The following is a 10,000-nucleotide window of genomic DNA, read 5'->3' on the forward strand; positions in this document are numbered from 1 at the left end:
CGTGCCGCCGAAGCCAGCCAGCCCCCGCCCCACCCCCACCGCGGGCCCACACTCCCAGCCGTCCACTCACTCGCTCGGGGCCCATCCTCCTCCCCCAGGGTGGGGCCACCACCCTGTGTCACGGCACCTACCCTGCCCCACGCGAGGTGCACAGCAGCAGGAGGGGTCGCCACATTTTTGATGGGGGGGGGGGGGAGGCCAAGGTGAATGTGACACCATCCTCTGTCCACACAAACGTTTAGGTGAATGTGACACTGTCCCGTGTCCACCCCGAGGTTACAGCACCTGTGATTACCCACATGTCTGTGAGCTGATGAACTGCACGGTCTTCAGCCGTGCAGAGGAACGAAGATGTGACGTGGGTACCGTGCGGCCGACGTGCCACCGAGTGAAAGACGCCAGTCACAAAGGGCCACGTGCTGCGTGATTCCATTTACGTGAAACGTCAGGAGTGAGCAAGTGCACAGGAGGGGATCTGGGTCCTGGGAGCTGGGGGCGCAGGGGGAGTCAAGGGACAGGAACGGGGAACGCCCAGGGACCGCTCACGGGTACAGCGTTCCTTTCCGTACAGTGAAAATGTTCTTGAATGAACAACGCTTGCACAACTCTGTCCACAGACTAAAACCTACGAAGTATACGCTTTGGGTGAATTTTATGCTACATGAATTCCACCTGCATAAAAAACCAGATTTCAGGTGAAGGTAGCATCTCTAATCTGGATTAGACTCTACACACCAGCTCTCCCTCCACTGAGGAAAACGCTCTTCCTGGTCGGAACGCCGTCTCGTGATAAGGACGCTGCTGGCACTTCTGTAAAGAAGAGAGGTCTACCCAGGGGTGAATGAGGCCGACCCCAGCTTTGGGGAAGGGGGGTCCACAGGGAAGGCCTCCCATTGACGGAGCATAACGGCTTCCCAACATTACTGCCCTCTGCAGTCTCCACTCGGGCGGCCCCCACTCCTGGTTTTCAGGCTGGGTGAGGAACAGGAATGTTCTAAGCAGAGCCCTTAAGGACATCACCAAGATTAACGTAAATGCTAGGATCCCCCAACCACGGGCCTTGCACGCAGGACTCTGAGTTCCGTGCTCGCGTAAAATGGTTTTGCTTCCACACAGGATGTCCTGAAATCCCACAGTGTACTGGGATCAGAAGGCCCCTGTGGCCTCACGGGACCTCCCCGCCACCCCGCAGCCCTGCCTCTCACCCAGACTGGCTCGGAGTTCACGCTCGGTCCACACTCTTCTCCCTGCCTGGAAACTCCCCACCCCTGCTGCCCACGTCCAGGGGCAGCCTCCCCAGCCACCCCGCACCACCTCCCTCCTAGGAGACCCCCGGTGCCTCGGCTGTCCTTTCCTCACAGAACTTAGCAACTTTTAGCACTGTTTTATTCACTTCTTTTCCATATCCTGTTCCGTTCCCATAAGACTGTGAGTCAGCAAGACTATAAACGTGGCTCATGCATCAGACATCGGCCGAGTGCAGCCCAGAACCCGGCATCACGGCTCCTTCCTCCGCTGAGGAACCCACCGTCGAGGGCTGCCTCACCCCGAGCACCGGTGAGACCCAGACCCCTCCTTCTCCGAATCCCCTGCAGGGCCCCGCTGAGTACCTGGTGCGGGCGGGCATCAGGCAAACCCTGAGTGTTTTCCGACACCAGGCTAAATTCCAAATCGCGTGGACAGGGAGCTTCACTATCGCGTCCTTCCACGCCACGCTCGTCTCTAACATCGTTCCCGGTAGTCGCGTGTTCCAAGGGCAGAGGACAGGTGCCGCGAGCCTCTGCAGAACCCTGGGCCGTGAGGGGCAGGGGCGCATGGGTGACGGGGGTGCAGGGCCCCAAGCACCCCAGCTGTTCTCCACGGCACCCTGACGAAGCTCCAGTGACCTGGGGCGCTGTCGTGGGGACTGTGACAGAACGTCAGCATGAGCACCCCCCCCACCCCGGGCAGGGAGCCGTGGGACACTGCACCGCCACACCTCGTTTTCGTGGTATTTAAACAAGTCAACTCTGGGGCGCCTGGGTGGCGCCGTCGGTTGAGCGTCCGACTTCAGCCAGGTCACGATCTCGCGGTCCGTGAGTTGGAGCCCCGCGTCGGGCTCTGGGCTGATGGCTCAGAGCCTGGAGCCTGTTTCCGATTCTGTGTCTCCCTCTCTCTCTGCCCCTCCCCCATTCATGCTCTGTCTCCCTCTGCCCCCAAAATAAATAAATGTTGAAAAAAAAAAAAAAACACAAAAGTCAACTCTGACACGACCTCTGAATTTACAGGCTTTAGCCCGGGAAAGCGCTGTCGTCCAATGCCAGGTACGTGGCAAAACCGCGTCACGTAGCTCCTGCACCCACACAACCGCTGTAGTGGCTGCAATCCCTTGGCCTGGGGCTTGTCCACCAGCCCAGCACCGAGGGGCCTAAAACTTTACATGGGATGTTTCTGTACCGGGGAGGGTTCGTTAGGAAAAGCACCAGTTGGTCTCCAGCACCAGGGATGGACTGACTTTTTGTGGGAAAGCCTGTGGCTGCCTGCCAGTGCCGGGCGCCCAGATCCACAAGATTGGAGAGGGGTCCGACCCTGCAGGCCCCCAGCCCCTCACCCTCCGTCCAGTGTCCCTGGGGCTGCGATGAGGAGGGCAGAGGGCCATCGGGCAAGGGCCTTCTCCTCGGAGAATAAGGCGTGACAAGACAGAGAAGGAATCTGGCAGAATCCCCCGCATCTGGCCACCTCGGGGTCCTGACCTAGGTCCTCAAGGGTCATCCGACGCTCAGAGCGGGAGAGGACCCCGGCCCTGGGACCCACGCTCGGCAGCAGGGTTTCTGCGAGTGGGAGAGGTGAGGCAGGCCCGCCGCACGAGGGCAGGGAAGGGGGAGTCTGCACAGGAGGAGGGACAGACAGACCCACCGCCAGGCTGCACCTTAAAGAAACTCCCTCTAAAGATGATTTACACCAATGCTTAGCACGATCTGCAGCGGCCAATTGTCTCCACGGGAGTTTCTGTATTTAAAGTTGAACACGGTCTGTAATGAGCCTTCCAGAGCATCCGTGCAACACCACATACACTCAGGTCCCTTGTGGGGCCAACTTACTCCGTATGCTCGTTAAGAGTATTTGAAACTTTTTTTTTTTTTTCCGGCGGGGGGGGGGGGGGGGTCAGCAAATCGTCCGCGTCACTAATAGCTTTCCACTTTGTTCTTGTTTTATTGAAAAACGATTCTAAGAAAAGAATCACTCATTTTGCATTTTTCTACAATGAATCAAAAAGGCCCAACTGATCTGAATGATCATTTCTTACAAGTACTTTTTCTCAGGCTGAGCTTTTGGGATCCAAGCCAACACGGAACAAGTGTGTACGGACAGGTGCACAGACCTTCCCCGAACAAAGCCCAGGCTGCCCCGGAGCTCGCAGGGGCGTCCCCGTCCCAGCCTGTGCAGCATGCCACAGTGGACCGCACTCGCTGTCCAGGTCGAGCCTGGGCCCTGCACCGTGCCCTGCGTCCAGCCAAACAGAGCCGGCGGGAGGAGGCCGTGGCATCCCTGCCGGGGCGCGGCGACGTGTAGTCCTGGCTTCTGTTCTTCCAGGATCACAGAGACACCTAACCTAGTCCCCTTCTTTAGCGCTGAAAGCACCACACGCTTCCGTCTAAGGTTCTCCATCGAAAGGTTGTTCCGACGCCTCCCTTGGTCTCCATCGCCGGACTCGTAGATTTTCGCCAGGGTGAGTTGCGTGATTTTATTTGTACGTTTGTTATCTCTGCTTTGCTGTGCACTTCAGCTGACTGTATTTCACGTTGTGCTTTCAAATGGTGGGTTCACCTGTTCCCCAACCCCATGCCCTTTCCAAGCTGTTCTCAGAAACGCGCGAGGCATCCGTGCCAACCAGAGGCTCGGAACAGACCCCCCGGCACGTGAGCCCATCCCCTTCCGTGACTCTCCCCGTGGCCCCCCAGGCGGGCAGGGAAGCCAGGGAGCCTGCCCGTGCCGGGGACTCAGCGGGCAGAGGGCCAGGCCCCCTCCTCCGCCCGTCCACGTCTCGACGACCACTGAGTGAAACCCGGATGACCCTTTTGTCCTTTGGGGAAGATAAATGGCCGTGTCCTCTCGGCTACATTTTGTCAGGTTTGGTGCCGGAGAGTCAATACCTTCACCTTGACGTGGAAACTTCGTGATTTATCAGTTGGTTTCTCCTCCTGGGCTAGCACGGCCCCGGGAAGCGCGGCCAATCGGGGCGCAGGGAGCGGACTTTGGTCACAGCCACTTGGAAAACAACCACAGCCCCTCTGATGACAGACAAATGTGTCTTGTTAGCAACTGCCCAAAAGCGCTTGACTTGTACTAATAACAAAAAGGCCATGCTGGTCACCGTGGGTCCAAAGACGAAGCACCCTGTCACCAGCCTGGTTGGGAAATTAGCAAATAATGTTCTTTTCCTTGATAAATGGGTGACAGCTCCCTCTCACCAATCATTTTTAACATTTTGATGCATGCCTACGATCCCACTGGAGGAGCAGAAAAGTTTACTGGCCCTCAATTTTCAGATGATGAATGGAAGTCTCTAAATGTGCGATTTCTGTATGAGGTATAGTTCATTTTAAGCAATTCTAGTAAATGGGTGTCACTGATTAGGACAAATAGTCTACTTGTGCAATAGCACAAGCGGTGTGTCTCATTCCCTGGGCCTCCTTCGAGACAGGAGGCAAGGGGACAGCGGTGACCCCGGGAGCCCTCCCAGCGCCAGGCCTGAGACGGGCATGTTGTGGATGTCCACACCGCCAGGGCCCAGGCAGCATGCCGGCAGGTTCACTGATGTCCACCTGGCCTAATGCTGAACCGCACAGTGCAGAGGGCACCAGGTGGGTGCCCTCCCTTCCCCCGGGCCCCGAGGAGTCCTGCCAACGACCCCAAAGACGACCAGCCAGCCCCAGGCACACACCGTCCCAGTCAGAGGGCAAAACTCTGCCCTCTAGGGGCGCCTGGGGGGGCTCAGTCGGCCGAGCGTCCAGCTTCAGCTCAGGTCATGATCTCGCGGTTTGTGAGTTCGAGTCCCCCCTGTCGGGCTCTGTGCCGGCAGCTCGGAGCCTGGAGCCTGCTTCGGATTCTGTGTCTCCCTCTCTGCCCGTCCCCCACTCTCTCAGAAATAAACATTAAAAAGAAATCCGCCCTCTACCGCCAGTATGCAAACAAACGACAAGAGCCCAGGCGGGCTGCGCTGGGACAAGAAATGGCGGTGGGTGCAGGAGCTGTGCGCGAGGCAGACAGCTGTCCCGGCCCCCCGACTCCGGACAGGCCTGGACACGGCCTGAGCCGAAAACGCAGGCCCCACATCACAAACCTCACAGAAAAGCGAAGGCGTCTACCTGCCAGGGACCCTCCGACCACCGGGTAGGAGCCGTGAACCCCGTCGTGGCCAACAGAGAGGAGCAGACAGGGAACAGCCAAGAGCCACGGGGCCTCGCTGGCCACAGCAGACGGTTCCATGGCTGGAAGCTTCCCCAAACTCCAGGGCCCGTAATTACAATATTTGTTTCTCCACCAGGTCCACACATGTGGTTAAATATTTGTCATTGAAATAATCAGGTGGCTTCCATTGACGAGAAGCCATCAGCATCCAGTTCAGCACAGTGAAAACAGTATGATGGGGGAGGGGGGGGGACTAGGAATCATTTGTGCTGTGGGTACAAGTAATCTGTCTGAAGAGCGCCGGCCGGGGGGACGGCTGGTTGGGGCTGCCTGTGGTCGAAGGGCACTATTGACTCTACAGCGTGTCACTGTGCTGTTGACAGAATCGCATCTGAATGCACACAAAAGATCTTTAAACCACTTCAGAAACATGAGTGCCTTTCAAGGGGTGACAGGAGGTGGGGGGTAAACGGTGGAAGTCTGCCGGAGGCCACAGAAGGCCCTGGGCGCAGAAACAGTCACCCCATAGGGCCGGGACGGCACCTGAGGACAGGGCGGTCCCCGCCTTGACACGTCCCCCGTTTAAGGCACAATCCGACTTCAAACAAACGACAACATAAATACTGTATCGGAAAGAACACAAACTGTTAGCAATTACTGGCTGAGTAATGATTTCACAAGCCGGAAGCTGAATGCACATCTTTGTGCAGAAAATAATCGTTTTCATGTCCCCGCCAAGTAAACGCACTGCAGACCTGAGCCTGGCCCACGCGTGCAGCGCTCCGGCTCCCGCCGCGGCCGCTCTGGACATGCCGTTAACTGCCAGGACCTTGATCCATAACTGGCTTTGGCCTGTGGCACACAATATGTCGTCTCCCGGTAATTTGTGATAATTTCTGTAATCGAGCAAAAGAAATCTCTAAAATGAAGGTGGGTCAGCCAAACATTCAGGCGCAGGACGTCGACCCTAAGAGCCCCCCCCACCCCCACCCCGGGACCCCCGCGGGACGATGCTGGAAGGGGAGCCACGACGGACCAGCTTCGGTGTGTCTGTGCCCCAGGAAACCGTTTCGCCACATGGACGCTTCGCGGCAACAGCGACAGTCACACTCGTGCAAGAACGCCTCACACGCGGAAACGTGTCTGTGAAACGAGTTATCGTTCTAACGTAATTTCAATTAGAAGCGTACAAATCCCAATTTGTCTCAATCAAGTAACGCGGCAATGCCTACATCCTAATTGAAAAATAATTTCTTATTGCTCTTAACAACTTGACGTGTTTCTCCCGGTGAAGTTACGAATGTGAAACCGTTTGGTCTGCCCACACCAGGAGTTTCTCAGGTAGGCTACCCTAGGACTGGTCTAATTACTATTAAACAAGCAAATGACACGCTATCAGACAAATATGAAAACCAGCATTGCGCTCAGTTATTAATTTGCACGATTCACTTTTAAATGCAGCAAATATCTCATTAATTTAATTTTAGGTGCCTACCCGTTTATATTGCATTTTACAGTCTAAAAGGCAATTTACTATTAACTGGCAATTACATACAGAGTGATTGTTAATTCTGCTCCTAAGTGCTAGCCGCTTGAAAATTGTTCTCTCTCTCTCATTTTTGACCTTCTTACAACAGGGGTGAGACGCACTGGGAATACAAAGGACCCGTGTGGAGGAGCCGGACAGGTCACTTGTGACTCCTTCTTTTAATTCACCATGCTAATCAAGTGAACTGCCACTACCTCCCAAGGTAATTCGGCCTTGATAGTGGTTCAAAGCAGCAGGCCAGAGGGCCCGGAAGGACGGACAGACGGACGGGCCCAGGGCAGGGGCCGCAGAGAGCACCCACACCCACTCTGGGTTGACTGATCAGGTCTGGTTCTGAAAAAATCTGGTGTTTCTCAGATCACTGTAAACAGATCATTTAGGCCTTTTGCGTCTGGCGGGCGGGGCCCCTCCTCCTCCTCGGGCAGGTTCATTATCCCCGGGGCCTGGCTGCCTCGGCCGGGAAGGTTCACCGTGAGGGTGTCCCGGCAGCCTCCGGGACTGATAGGAGCCAGATGCCCAGGGGACGGCGCCCTCCCTGCAGGGGCTGCGCGCCCGTGTCCCGACGTCCAGAAGGGCTGGCTCAATTTTCAGGGGGGAGAGTGCAATTCCCAGTGATTACTTCATTGTCCCCATCAATTTCAGGGCAATGCAAATCAGACAGAAGCTTCCAGGTCAGACAGGTTATGACCCCACCTTTCCTCTGCTCCCTGAGAGTGTACGGGGCCCCGTATCCCTTACACAGCGTTTGAAATGTATATTCCCGTTAATGATTGAGGCTGGGGGTGGGGGGGGGGCAATAGATTAGCCTCCCGCTCGGAAAGCCTGAGCTCACTGAATGGCCTCATTGAAACGCCCATTCGTGGGAGAACTCTGCATGGGCAGAGGGGACCCTGAACCCGTGGCCCTAGAAGCCCAGTCAGCGTGGGGGTGGGGGACACGACGTCCACCCTGCAGAAATGGAAGACGGCACCAGGGACAGTGGGTGGCAGCCGGCACTCTTGGGGGATAACCCTGGAACAGCCCAGACCCGGGAGAGGAAGCCAAGGAAGGTGTTGTGCACCGAGAGCCACCTCGGCACCCAGCCAGCCCCCCACCCGGGCAATACTGCCACTAGGGGCCCTGCACACGTGACCCCTGCTGGCCAGTGACAGGCGGCCCCACCCCCCCACAGTTTCCCATCTTTCCTGTACTGGTCTCCAAAGCTCAGTCCGGCCCCTCGTGCAGCCGGAGAGCAGAACCGGACCTTTCTGCCATCACGTCCTTCTCACAACGCCACTGAGCCGCCCACCCCCCACCCCCACCCCCCACCCCCACCCCCGCCCAATCCTGCAGATGCGAAGGTCTGATCTATGACAGCAGCGCCTGAAGGCACCCCTGAGGCCTCGAACCAGGATGATGGGCAGACTAACTGCTGTGGGAGAGCCCGTCCTCCGTGTCTGTGCAGATGGGCAGGTCGGGCCGGCCGTGTTCGGACACGCTCACGGCAGGGCCTTCCACCAGCCAGGACGCCCATGTCATGTGGCAGATACGTGAGCCCACACACAACACGGCTGGTGAGGAGACAGGAAATGTCTCCTCCTTGGACGAGCCGAGGCCCCTGACGCCGGTCACCCTAACCGTCCACAGAAGGTGCCGCCTGTGAGAGCCCAGCTGGGGCAGACGTGGCCCCTAAGTTCTCCCTGACCTACACAAAACCCACGGGGGCAGGCCGGCAAGAAAGCGGGACTCAGAGGGATCAGGAGGCACCGGGCCCAGGACCTCCGGCCAACACCAGGCAGAGGGGAGCTTGCACAGCGTCAAGTTCACAGGCCAGAGACGTGCGGTGCCCGTGAGCTGTGAACACGGAGGGGCACAGAGGCCCCACTGGGTACTGGACGGAACCCTGGCCACACCGCCCAGGGACCTGGCACCTGGCTGGACCCACCACCCAGCACTCGTCGGAGACGCGTGGACACTCCCAAGATGCCCCACGTTGCATAACCCCGTTTTGCATGAGACACACGGGGGGCCTCACAGACTCGAGGGGCTGACCCTCTCAGTGTCTGGATCTTCCCAGGGAGCCAAAAGCGCCCAGACCCCAGCAGAGGGCCCAGGACGCGCACCCATAGCTTTTCGCTACGTCCACTTCCCCCTTGTTCCTTGGCAGTTCTGGGCTCCTGGGAGAGTGTGCTGGTCCCATAGGAGGAACAGCCCTTAGCATGGACACCTCCTCTCCCACCTTGACCGTGTGGCGGGGCGCTAGGACAGACAGCAGAGGAGGAAACGCCCCCCGATCGAGGACCCCAGGTATCGCTGGCGGCCAAGCTGTTAAGGGTCTGGACGCCTCTGGGGACGACAGTCATGGCTCTGAGAGGACCCAAGTCAGGCCCACCCCTGAGGTGATGTCGGGCCTATGGGAAGCGGTGCTGGAAGAATCTTCAGTTTTCATCCCACACCCATTCAACCCTTCCTACAAGGGGGAGTGCGTGAGTAAGCTCTCCTTCCCCTTCACACCCCTACGCGGACAGCGTCCCTCCACCCACCCCCCGCCCGGTGGACAGAGAGGCCCACATCCCACAGGAAGGGAGGCCACACCCGCTCGGGGGCATCCTGCAGCCAGTGACGGCGTGTTGTCAAGCCCGCGCCCAGCCCAGGCTCCCAGCACGGACCCCCCGGCCCCCTCACCACGCCACCACGTCAAGGCCACGGTAGGAACAGAACAAGCACCCATCCCTGCCGCCTCACGGGGTTTCGGCAGGTGCTGCCCAGCAGTACAAACCCTTCTCAAACGTTACAACTTTTGCAGTTGGCTAGGAGGCCGTCAAAACGCAAAGACACCTTGAGTTTATTTATGGCGTTTGTCAAGAGCAACCTTGGACACACGGTGTCCACCTGTGTGGGCAGAGCGTCGTATAAAACAACTCCGCGTAATCTCAGGGGCGACCCTGTCTGGTGACACAAGTTTGAGACCCTCCCGGAAAGAGGATCACAGCATAGGGCCTGGAGCAGACACCTGGCTTACCCCCGTTTACGGCGTGTGCGGCCTCGGGCACGTGACACGTTGTGTAATCTCGGAGTCCC

The 10,000-nt window shown here is 57.9% G+C and overlaps 1 protein-coding gene across 11 annotated transcripts in view; it reads right to left on the minus strand.

Moving 5' to 3' along the window:
- The window catches only part of EBF3 (EBF transcription factor 3), a 120,065-nt gene that overhangs the window by 20,482 nt on the left and 89,583 nt on the right, over window positions 1-10,000 (minus strand). The window lies entirely within an intron of this gene.

This window comes from Prionailurus bengalensis, chromosome D2 (assembly GCF_016509475.1).
Source record: "Prionailurus bengalensis isolate Pbe53 chromosome D2, Fcat_Pben_1.1_paternal_pri, whole genome shotgun sequence".
NCBI lineage: Eukaryota > Metazoa > Chordata > Mammalia > Carnivora > Felidae > Prionailurus > Prionailurus bengalensis.